This window comes from Narcine bancroftii, chromosome 13, assembly GCF_036971445.1.
Source record: "Narcine bancroftii isolate sNarBan1 chromosome 13, sNarBan1.hap1, whole genome shotgun sequence".
NCBI classification, from domain to species: Eukaryota; Metazoa; Chordata; class Chondrichthyes; order Torpediniformes; family Narcinidae; genus Narcine; species Narcine bancroftii.
The window spans coordinates 21,873,477-21,886,087 of record NC_091481.1 but is presented as its reverse complement, the minus strand read 5'-3'; positions in this window follow the sequence as shown (position 1 = coordinate 21,886,087).

Here is a 12,611-nt window from a genome sequence, read left to right as displayed (position 1 = left end):
CGCATGTGCAACTTTTAAATCATTGAAGAGGCTTTAAGCCTTTTCTTGCAATGAAGTACTGGCGAACAGGCAGATTACGCCGATTTTGGTTGGCAATGGCAGCGTTATTGGCAATTGATCTGACTTAAAATGGCGGATGGCATTCTCCTTGTTTGAGCCGACAAACCACTGAAGCCGTGTGTCATCCATTCATAAGTATGACCTGTCCGTAGGTTGGTTGTTTGTAATCCGGGGACTGCTGGATTACAGCGACTCTGATCAATTAAGTCTCAAATTCAATCATCTCCCAGTCATACTCTGTCTTCAACACCCTAGTTAAACCAGACAGATCCCAAAACCACCATCACAGTGGGTGATGAGATCCTTGAAGATAGAGGCTGCTCTCTGAAGACATCGCTTCTTGTAGATTTCCTCCATGGAATGAAGGCTGGTCCCTGTGATTTTGCAGGCTGAGTTAATTGGAGTTTTTTCTGTGCTGAGCATTGGCACCTCCATAACAGGCAGTGATGGAACCAGCCAGAATTCTCTCCATGGTTCACCTGTAGAAGTTTACAAGAGTCTTTGGTGATATACTGAATCTCCTTAAGCTTCTACTTGATTGCATCGACATGGAGGCTCCAGGACAGGTCCTCAGAAATGTTGACATCCAGGAACTTGATGTTCTTGACCCTCTCCACTACTGAGCTCTTGATGAGGACTGGATCATGACCCCTTAACTTGCTCCTGAAGCCCACAATCATCTCTTTGGTTTTGCTAACATTGAGTGCAAGGTTGTTGCGACACCACTCAACCAGCTGATCTATCCCCCTCCTGTACGTTTCCTTATTGCCATCCGTGATTCTGCTAACAACCGTGGGCTGATTGGAAAATTGCAGATGGTATTTTATTTGTGCCACACAATCATGCAAGTAGAGCAGTGGGCTAAGCATGCATCCTTGAGTTGCGATTGTCAGTAAGGAGGAGACGTTGTTTCCAATTCATACTGACTGGTCTTCCAATAAGGAAGCCAAGGGCCCAGTTACAGAGGAGGAAGCAGAGTCCATGGTTTGGAGCATCTTGACCAGCACTGAGTGAATAATGGTGTTGAAGGCTGAGCTGTAGTCAATGAATGCTCCAGTCACAAAAATGGCGGTTGAAACGCAGCACTTGCCACAGACAACCACTCTGGCAATCATCTAATTTCCAGCTGTGAAACCTTTGCACCAACACTTTCTAGTTTTTCCAAGTCATATTCTCTGAGGCTTCCCTCCCTGCTTCTTTGCAAAATTCTCAGATTCACATTTTCTTCAAAGGAACTTCAAACCTTTCATTAAAAAAATTTCTCAAAAGCCAGTTAAATTTTTGCAGTTGCTAGTTAATGTCATTTTTACTTTACATTCCAGAAGACAAGGCCTTTGCAGGCTAAGCAAGCATTTACTCACCTAAAACTCAGAGACCTTGAGAAGGTGGTAATGAGTTGCGATCTTGAATCGCTGCTGTCCTCGCGGTGTGGGTTCACTCTCAACGCTATTAAGGAGGATTTTGACTCAGCAACAGTGAAGGAACAATGAATTGGGAGTGGTGTGTGGCTGAGAGGGCAATTTCCAGATGATGGTGTTCTTGTCCTCGAAGGGTCATGGGCTTGGAAGGTGTGCCTGAGGTGTCTTGGAGAGTTACTGCAGTGCATCTTGTAGATGGTACAAACTGCTGTCATGAGCATCACTGGTGGCATGAGCGAATGTTTGTGGATGGGCTGTTCCTGAATGGTGTCGAGCTTCCTAAATATTACTCGAATTGCCCTTGTCCAAGCAAATGGAGAGTGTTTCATCACACACCTGACTTGAGCCTTGTAGATGAATAACAGGCTTTTCAGGGCTGCGAAATGAGCCTACTTGGTGCAGAAGGCCTGACCTGTGACCTGCACCATTGTATAAATGGCTACACCAGTTCAATTTCTCATCAGTGGTAACCCCCTGGATATTGATAGTGGAGAATCCAATGAAGGAAATGCCATTGAATATGCATTTGTCTGCATATGATCACTTTGTTGAACTGCAACAAGTTTCCTATTTGTTTTGTGGAAAAATTTGTCTTTTGTTTAATGATTGGGCTTAAATTTGTGAGAAGTGGTTTATGTTTTTATATTTACTTTCTCTTTGTGGTGGAGCTTGCTTTTCCCCGATATTTATGTGGTTACTATATTGAAAAGAAATGTAGTTTTTCATGTCTTCAATATTTTTGCATTTGTTCACTGAATTTCAATTTATTTCTCTATAGCTCTTGGTCGATTCAGATTTACTGAAAACAATTGGTGGTTTTAATTTAGTTCCAACCTTCAATTTGTCACTTGTGGCCTAATTAAGTTAATTTTAGTCCTGTGGATATAAATATTTTATCACTCCCTTGTTCCCAATAACCGGAGATTAATGCTGGTACTATTTTTAGATGAATTTTTCAGATTTTTAAACATTTAAATTTAATTTTACAATTGATGTTAAAAGTAAACTGATTGCTGTCTTGAATTAAATGGAACTGCTTTGTTTTTGGAGTTTCAAGCTAAGAACAAAGTGGTTGTTCAATTTCTGGGTAGATCGTTGCTTATTTCCAACCACTTGTCTCATTCCTTCCTCCTTCAATGGGATTCACCGAACATGGAACAAGCTGGAACTAATCCACTGAAAAATCTACAAAATACTTTCTTTTTAAAATATTTTATTGATATTTTACAATTAAAAAAAATTGAACAGTTCAATTATAAAGTCTGCTACAAGATCATAAAAAATTACAATAATGATCATAAGTACAAGTTCCAAAGCATAACAAAAAAAATTAAATTTCAAAACCCCTTCCGCTAAGCAAGGTTGAAGATTAACATTTATAAATCCAGGTGGTACGGTCTTAAAGAGGGACAACACAATGCCAAGATTCCAGTTTAACATTAAATCTTAAGATTATGTAAGTAGTCCAAGAACGAACTCCATATCATTTAAAATTTAATATTTGTGTTATTAACTGCAAATCTAATTTTTTTCCCAAGTTTAAACAAGACATAATATCCCTTAGCCATTGTGCATGTGTAGGTGAAATAATTGTCTTTCCATTTAATCAAAATTGCATGTCGGGCGATCAATGAAATAAAAGATAAAATGCGGCATTGAATTGAAGTTAGTTACACATAGTCTTCTTGGAATGTTCCAAAAAGCAATTAAAGGGCTAGGTTCCAAGTTTAATTTTAAATTGCCGATAATGCTTCCTTTCAAAATTTTTCAAATCTAGAGCAGGTCCAAAACATATGAATGAAGGAAGCATCACCATTTTACATTTATCACAACAGGGATTTATGTCCGAATAAAAATTAGATAATTTTAGTTTAGACATATGAACCCACTTTAAATTACAGCAGACAATGCCATGCACAAAGGGATGTAATGTTAATCAGTTTAAAAATAGTTCCAAACCTCATTGGACATTTAAAGGTTCAAATCCTGCTTGAAGGTGTTCTTGATTTTAATTAACAGGGCCTGTCTTAAATCAGCCACTTTGTCATAAATAATAGATATTAAGCCTGGTTGTACTCGAGATGGCAGAGGCCGACAGCATCGAGTCCACGCTGCTGAAGATCCAGCTGCGCTGGGTGGGTCACGTCTCCAGAATGGAGGACCATCGCCTTCCCAAGATCGTGTTATATGGCAAGCTCTCCACTGGCCACCGTGACAGAGGTGCACCAAAGAAGAGGTACAAGGACTGCCTAAAGAAATCTCTTGGTGCCTGCCCCATTGACCACCGCCAGTGGGCTGATATCGCCTCAAACCGTGCATCTTGGCGCCTCACAGTTCGGTGGGCAGCAACCTCCTTTGAAGAAGACCACAGAGCCCACTTCACTGACAAAAGACAAAGGAGGAAAAACCCAACACCCAACCCCAACCAACCAATTTTCCCCTGCAACCGCTGCAACCGTGTCTGCCTGTCCCGCATCGGACTTGTCAGCCACAATCGAGCCTGCAGCTGACGTGGACATTTACCCGCTCCATAAATCTTCATCCGTGAAGCCAAGCCAAAGAAAGAAAGAGTTCAAGAATATATCAAGAATATTTGGCTTGGGAGTCCTAGGAAAATCAGGAATCTGAAATGAAACAAAATGTCTAATTTGTAAATATCTAAAAAAAATGGGGTTTGGATAAGTTAAATTTGACAACCAGTTATTCAAAGATCCAAAATTTTTGTCAATTTAAAAAACTCTTTAAAACATTCAATACCTAATCTGCGCCAATCCTTGAAAGCAGAGTCTTGAAAAGAAAGTTGAAAGAGATGATTGGACATAATAGGGCTAGCAAGAGAAAGCTGTAAAATCCAAAAAAAATCTTCTAAATTGTGCCCATATTCTCAAACTGTGTTTAATGACCAGGTTGTGAGTTAATTTGTATAAAGAAGAGGATAAATAAGATCCAAGGATTGCCAACATGGAAATATTTTGAGTAAAATTTAGCTCTATTTCTATGCAAGTGGGGCAGTCAATTTGATCATCAAATTGTAATTAAAGAATCAAGCTACGTAACCGCCCAGTAATAAAATCTAAAGGTAGGAAATGCCAAACCACCATTCATTTTAGATTTTGAAAATAACTTTATTCAAGTGGGGGTGTTTTCCTAGCCATATGTAAGAAGAAAAAAGAGAATCAAAGGAATAAAAAATATTTAGGAATAAAAATTGGTATAGATTGGAAAAGGTGCAAAAATTTAGGTAACATGTTCATTTTTATAAAATTAATATGACCAATCACAGAAATAGATAAAGGTGACCATCTCATTGAGGATCATTTAACATATTTAAATAAAGTAGAAAAAAATTCCTTAAAAAGATGTTTATAACTATTTATAATTTTATACCAAGATAAGTAAATGGATCTCTCACAACCTTAAAAGTTGTAGGAGCATTTAAAGGTAAAAGTTCATTCTTATGCAGATTCAACTTATACTCTGAACACTGACTAAATTGAGATAGCAAAGATAGTTTGAATGGTAAAGATGTCTCTGAATTAGATATAAAAAGCAAAAGATCATCTACATATAGGGAACCTTCATGTTCAATAGCCTTCCTGTAAATCCCTGAAAAATCTCTGCACTCATGAAAGGCTAATGGTTCTAAACCTGAATCAAAAAGTTGTGGACGAGAATCCCATTGCAGATTGAAAGGTTTTGACTGTTGTAAATTAGTAATAATAGAAACTTAAATAATAGGACTTAAATATAATAACTTATTTCATTTAATAAAATATGGTACAAAATTAAATTTTCCAGGATTGCAAATAAATAAGCCCACTCCACCTGGTCAGAAGCTTTCTCTGCATCTCAATTCAATCATATCATAGAACAATTAATCTCTAGCCACTAGGAAAAAGGAAAATCTAAAATATTTATGTCAGTGGTACTAAAATGAACTTATTTGGGCCACAAATGACACCTTGAAGAGAGGAAAAAAGTTAAAACCAGTAATTGTTTTCCGTTGTCTGAATCAACCAAGAGATATCGAGAAATTAATTAAAATTCTGCAAATATGAGCAAGAATATATCGAAATGGTCAAAATATTCGGAGGCAAAAGTTTTGCAAATTGTCATTCCAGTAAATATAATTACTGAGATTTTAATAAAATGTTTACTTGTAAATAATGGAATTAAGACCTCTTAAATATTTATTAGTAAATAATGGAATAAAGTACAAAAAAAGGAACCCTTTTTTAAAATGTGGCTTTTTGAGATACAGAAGATTTTGAAACCCCAGAGGATGTGCTTAATAAATAAGAAATTAACTTTAATGGGAGGTAAGCTTGCACATTGGAATTCAATGAAGTTCACTTCTACAGTGTTACATGACTGTATTTGGTCTTTGATTCTCCTTTTCCATGTTAAATTTCTCATCTTATGTGCATTTGATGGCAGCTAATCATACAGTGAAGATACAACATGCTGTGATAGATTGTACAACTAGCTCCTGAAGGTCCACAGATGGTTTAAATGTTTTCACACTTCTCTCCTCATGAACCATCATTCTTCGTATTAAAGTAAGCATCTAAACGAAAGTAGCATTTGAAATTGATATCTTTCAAAACAGTTTGAATAAATACATGTTTTGAATGGTCCTTTGAGCATGCTTTTATTGCATTTATTGAATGAATTTCTTTGTAGGCTTTCACCTCTACCAGAAATATTGTCTTGGGCTTGTTATTTTGGCCCTGCATTGTGAGTTGAATTTAAATAGTACTGCTTGAATACGTTTTGGTACAAATTGCTTTTGGCTTGGTTTTGTTCCATAGGTTTTAACATATGTAAGAGGCTTTTTATAATTTAATACCTTCTTTTTAAACAGTTGAACTAGCTAATTATTAGCACTTTATGTATCTTGTTGACAGGACCAGTCAATTCTAATTGTCTGTACTCATGGGACAGAATCCCATTTTCAGTACCAGAGAGAGAGAGAGAAAAGCACATACACGAGGACAAAATCTCTGTCAGTCAGTTACTTACTTTCTAAAAACTTGTTGATTTTGAATTGATGTTTAATTCGGTAGATCAGCTTATGGTGGACGGTAGTTAAAGGAGATGGAGAAGAAGCGAAGCTGTTGAATATGAGGTAACCTCCCGCTTCTCATCATGGGGAATGCACCTAGTGTAATGTTGTTATAGTGTTAAAACTACGCAGATTCAAATCCCATTTTATCTGTTCGGAGTCTGTATGTTCTCCCCGTGACCCCACATAGGTTTTCTTCAGCTGCTCTGGTTTGCTCCCACCTTCCAAAACGTATAAGATTGGTAAGTTAATTGGGTTGCAGGGGTTTCATGGGTGAGAAGGACCTTCTACTGTGCTATATAATTTTTTTAAATTAGAGATTGGTTGGAAGATAACAGCGATTGATTGCAATCATATGAAGATACAGAAATTAAATATATAGCTTGAGTATAAGGTGGTAGAATGAATGAATGAATTAATGAATGAGAGGTTGTCAAATACAAGAGTACAATGTACAAATGCATTGGAAGTGTTACTGCAGCTCCTGAGATAAACATATTGATAACACTTATTTTTCTGCATTTTATTAAAATTTGAAGGAAAAATAAATGTGAAAGGAGAGAAAAAATAATATTCACAGATGTCAATAGCGCAGATGGATCTTTGGTAGTTTTAAAGTAATGTTATGGTTCAAAGGACATGAGGAGCCTGATATTTGTTTGAAAGAAACTGTTGAATATTGAGGTGCAGGACTTCAGGCTTTTGCATCTTCTTTGTAAAGACAGATACAAGAAGAGAGTGGGGCCAGGGCAACGGAGGTCTTTTACAATATTTTCTGTCTTCTTACGGCATTGTTTGGCACAGGTCTCCAATGGACAGGAAGTTGGTGCCTATTTATGGATGCAGTTATGTCTGCCGTTTTCTACAGCTGTCTGCTTTCCTGGGCATTTGCATCGAGTGAAGGTGAATAACTAGAAAACAATAAAGTATGATGTGTGTGGTGTGATTGGATGAAGAAGCGGCAATGGAGTAAGTGAGACATTTCTGACTAATTAAAACCTAAGCATTAAACAGTTATGGAAAAAAACAGTCCCTGCTATTCCTCACCATTCAGTAACTGACAGAAAAGATCATACAAATGCCAACAAGCAGTAGAAGACAGTGAATGAAGGATGGAGTATTTAGCGGAGCTGATTGGCAAAAGTGCACATGGAAACATCCACCATCCTGGTATAGAGACCAAAAGGCATATCATATTATCACATAGATTATCTTCTCCAAATATTGACATTATCAAGTTGAACTTTAAGAAGCAACATCCCAAGAACTTGGTCATTACTCCTAGAATGACCTTTCAGGTGAGTTTGTGATGATAAATGGAAGAGTGTATATAACATAACTGGTCAGAAGGAAACACACAAAACCAAAAGACTGTACAATAGGCTTTATTCGATGTAAAACTCCACAAAGGCAGCTGTGAGATTGTGCTGCTGTTTGCTGTGAGCTCTGAGAGCGTAACCTCGAAGGGCCGGCACAGGCTTATACCCAGAAGGTGATTGACACCCAATCGGGTGGGGCTTGGTCCATTCAGGTTGGCTGATTGACAGCCGGCCAGGTGTTGTTTTATCCCCATGCTCTTCTGTAGGTACAGAGGTTGCCCCCTGCAGTAGGCCAGTGGTGTACCACCACAATCATTCCCTTCTTTAAAATTGACCCAATGGGGGGGGGGGGGGAAAGTTGCAGTAAAAGCCCCAAAATATATACAATATTTACAAATTAAGATGGTCCGGCGGCCGTCAGAGTCTCTGCGACTGTCACAGGACTGGCTCTTGGTCACTGGTCAATGATGAAGTGGGAGGGCTGGGGGCAGGGGCGAGAGCAGCTGGTGTGGTGCAGGCCTGGGTCAAGTCGTGTGCATTGCATCGGATTTGCAGGGGGGAGGGTTCATCCCCCATGGTTGTAGCAAGTCCTTGGTGCCCAAAGAAATCTTGAGTGCCCCATAGCTGTTTGGGGTCGGTGGTGTGTGTCAGGCTGTCGGGGTCCTGGGCTGGCGGATGCTGTGTTGTGGTGGTGCTCCTGCCGTTGCCAGGTCCCTGATTGAGACAGTGTCCTCCTGCCACTGCTGAACCTAACGTAGGAGGAATACCTGCTCGACCAGGGATTCGGCCTTATGCGCCCACACGTCTACGCAGAAGCACTGGTCCTGTGGACACAAGCCATGTCGGGAGGGACATTTCTGTCGCTGATCTCCTGGGGAACGAAAACAGGCATTCGTGAGGGGTCACATTGGTAGCCGTACACAGAAGTGGCCAAATGGCATGGAGCGCCTCTGGAAGAGCATCCTGCCAGTACTCTATGGACCATCCCTTTGACAGGAGCCAAAAGAACTGCCTTCCAGATCACACCTTTCTCGCGTTCCACTTGCCCATTACCTCTCGGGTTGTGACTAGTCGTGTGACTAGTTGTGATGCCCCTTGATGTCAGGTACTGGCATAGTTCCTCATTCATGAAGCGAGACCCCCGGTCGCTGTGGATAAATGCAGGATAGCCAAACATGGTGAAAATCTGTGGCAGTGCCCTGATGACGGTGGTCGTGGAGGTGTCTGGGCAAGGGATGGCAAAGGGGAAGTGGGAGTACTCGTCTATGACTGTGAGGAAATAGACATTGTGATTCGTGGAAGGCAGGGGCCCCTTGAAATCCATGCCGAGGTGCTAGAGGGCCGAGTGGCCTTCATGACATGAGCCTGGGTGGACAGAAGAAACAAGATTTGCATTCCGCGCGGACCCGGCACGCCTCCGGTCATGGTCCCCGACGGTGTACGGGAGGTTCCGGGACTTGATGAAATGGTATAAGCGGGTGACGGCCGGGAGGGAGAGGGACTCGTGCAGTGCCTGCAGCTGGTCATCGTGGAGCAACGCACGGGTCCGGGAGAGGTCGTCAGGGGACTTATTAAACTTCCCAGGATGATACTGGATGTCGTAGCTGAATGTTGCCAGCTTGACTCTCCAGTGCATGATCTTGTAGTTGAATAGTGAGAGGCTTTCCTTCCAGATTTGATTGTTGCACTGTGCGATTGGCAATAGGGAACCCATATTCTTCCACAAATGCATCAATCAAAATTGGAAGGGCGACATCCTGCACCTTCACTGTAACTATTGGTTCATTTCTATTTCCCTGTGAGATGAGAGGGCAGGTGGTAAAGACTTCTGTTTCCATCTCCAGTCACTGGCGGAAAGGATGATTGGGAGAAAAAGGTCCTCGATAGCGACCATCTTGTCTAATAGAAGGGCAATCGGCATGCCAATATCCTTCTCTACCACATTAAAAGCAGACGTTACATTGTGGTTGGATGTTATCAAGTCTGCTGCAAACGGATGATTCCCAGGATCGATTTCTTCCCTGAGGTGGGTAAGAACGCTGAGCTGAAACCTGTATTCGCTCATAAGGGTATTGCCAATTGTCTCTCTTGACATTGTTCCACTGCATTCTTAAAGGAAGCTCATACTTCACTCAGGGTTTTTGTGAAGCCGTGGATTCGTCTTTTTAGGTAGCCTTTGCATAAGAATTGCATTGAATTGGGGCAAGGGCAGACCATTACTGAATATCTGATCTCCAGCATATGTCAGATATTCTACAGTAAATCACTCCCAAAATTCTTGTGTTGACTCCTTTGAGAGTGGCTTGCACTCCAAGACTTCACTCATGTCAATTGATCACTTGAAGCTGACTGCTAATGCTGTGAGCATTAGTATCTATATGTTCAGCTGGTTGCATTCGGTACTGTGTAAGCTCATCAAATGTCGGTATAGGATTAGCTGGTGTTCACATAGCTGCCTTCCACTTTATACTTTCTTCTGGATTTAATATGGCATGCCACAAAGGCGAATAAATTCCGGGGTTGAGCACCGTACATATTTTGATGTAGTTAACAAAACCTACTGGATCTTTATTTCGATCAGGAGCACGATGGGCAATTAATAACATTTCTTGTGATTTCCATGGGGTATACAGTGGCATTGTAGGTGCTTGATTTTGCTGGTGTCCGGGAGGATTCAGAACCATGTGGATAGGGCATAGTCTTTGCTCCATTTTGTCTCGCTTAATTTCTTTTTCTCTGTGTTTTATTTTTACAGCTTCACCTGCTGACACATTATATTTAGGTCCCTGTGGGAGTCTAATGTTACAGTATCCCCTGTTGCTGAATAAGTCAGGCTTGTGCTTCAGCTACTGAGGCTGACTGTGAAGCTTCAGACAAAACAGCTTCTTGGACTTGGAGCGCATAAGGAGGTGGGCATGTCCAAAAGGAATCTTCTGACTCCTTAACCTCATCGTTTTGCAGAAATAGGGTTGTCATGCCCGATAATTGGTCCCTGGGCTCCTTCTTTTTCACTCTCCCTTTATCAACCATCTGTATTCATCCCTCCCTTGCTTTTTCTCCTGATTATCATGCCATTCTCATTCAGCCTTTTGGTGTACCTTCATAAAACTGCTCCCCTTTCGGCTTGCATTCTCCCGCCAACTCTTTTCCTTGGATTTTTGCCATTCCTTTTGATCTTGTTTCTTCCTCTCTCGTATATGCTCTCTCTTCATTTCTTCCCCACACTTTTTCACCCATAATGATTGTTTAGCTTTTTCAACATCTCACATTGACCATGTTTCCTCCCTTTGGCCAAGTCTCAATATCCAGCATATCTGTTAATACTGCTGTCAGAAATCAAAATTCTTTACTTCAGGAACATATTACACATTCGCTGTTCTGGGACAGTTCCACCTGCCCTATCCATTTGCTGTCCCTTCTCTTATCTCGGGCCTGTTTCACAAATTAAAACCTTTTATCTGGGCCTCTCTGGCCAACTGACTGAATCAAATTTAACCTCAGGCAAACAACATCATCTTATTTTGTATATTCACTGCAGTCATGTAACCTTAAAATCCTATTTTTCCACTGACCTGTATGCTTTATTTCTCTTGGTTCCTTTATGGATCTCAACAGGGAAGCAGATGAACCTCGAATGAGGGATCACAGGGTTCCCGGGAGTGGGCTGTGGAGTCCGGGCTCAAGGGTCCCAGAGGTGCACTGCCAACTGCGTCTCCCTGTGGCCACTTATTCCATCTGTGTCGATGGTTTCTGCGAGATCCTTGCCAACTACGCCAATGTGGAAGTCAGCCCACGCCGAAATGAAATCAGACAGCAGAGTGGAACACAGCAAAATATCACTTTAAAGCTCTTTATTTCAGTAATAGTCAATTCATTTATGGGAATTGAGTAAGACAAATCGGGAGAGGTCCATTTCCGACACCTTTTTGAAGCCCTTAACTCTCTCTCCAAAGATACAGAGATTTCATTCTATATTTATACAATTTCAAATGGGTAAGGTGTAAAAGTGACCGCCCCCCCCCCATCTTTAGCATTAAATAATTTCATCATTAAAGAACCATGTTCCCAGCTTAAACAGCCGCAAACACCAGTTTTCTGGTGTTTATCTTAGACAAAAGAAGGTATATGCTTTTGTTTGGTAAATAATCAACATGACCTTGAAGGATACAATTTTAATGTTTACGCAAGCCATCTCTTATCTTTATCTTGGCAAGGTCTACAACCTGTTTTCTGCAGTTTGTAAAATGAGTTCATCCATTTTGTGGGCACATTTATGTGATATGAGCCATTTTATAATTATAAGCTGCCTTCTAATTCTAACAACAAAATCTTAAGCACACTGAGATATAAACAGAATAACATAGTCATCCCCTCCTTTTCTCAAAAGTTTTGTTGAATACCTCATTAAGTGAAAAGATAATAAGGAAGCAAGTTGATATTTTTCTTTCACCAAATCCAAAGTCTGTTATCTTTAGATTCTTTTCATTAAAAAAATATTTTTTACTAACCTATTAGTTTAATTGATTTCTCTTGTATTCTTTCTAACAGTGTCATTAGGTTTTAAAACGAGATCAACTGTAGAAATGTATGGCACAGAAACAGGCCCATCAGCTCAACTCATCCATGTTGACCAAGATGCCTCCCTGTATTTGCCCCATGTTGGGCGCTATCGGTCGCCCCAATAATGATGCAGACAGAAGAAGACTGAGGGGAACGATAGACTTTATTGATCAAGAGACTGCTGGCCCG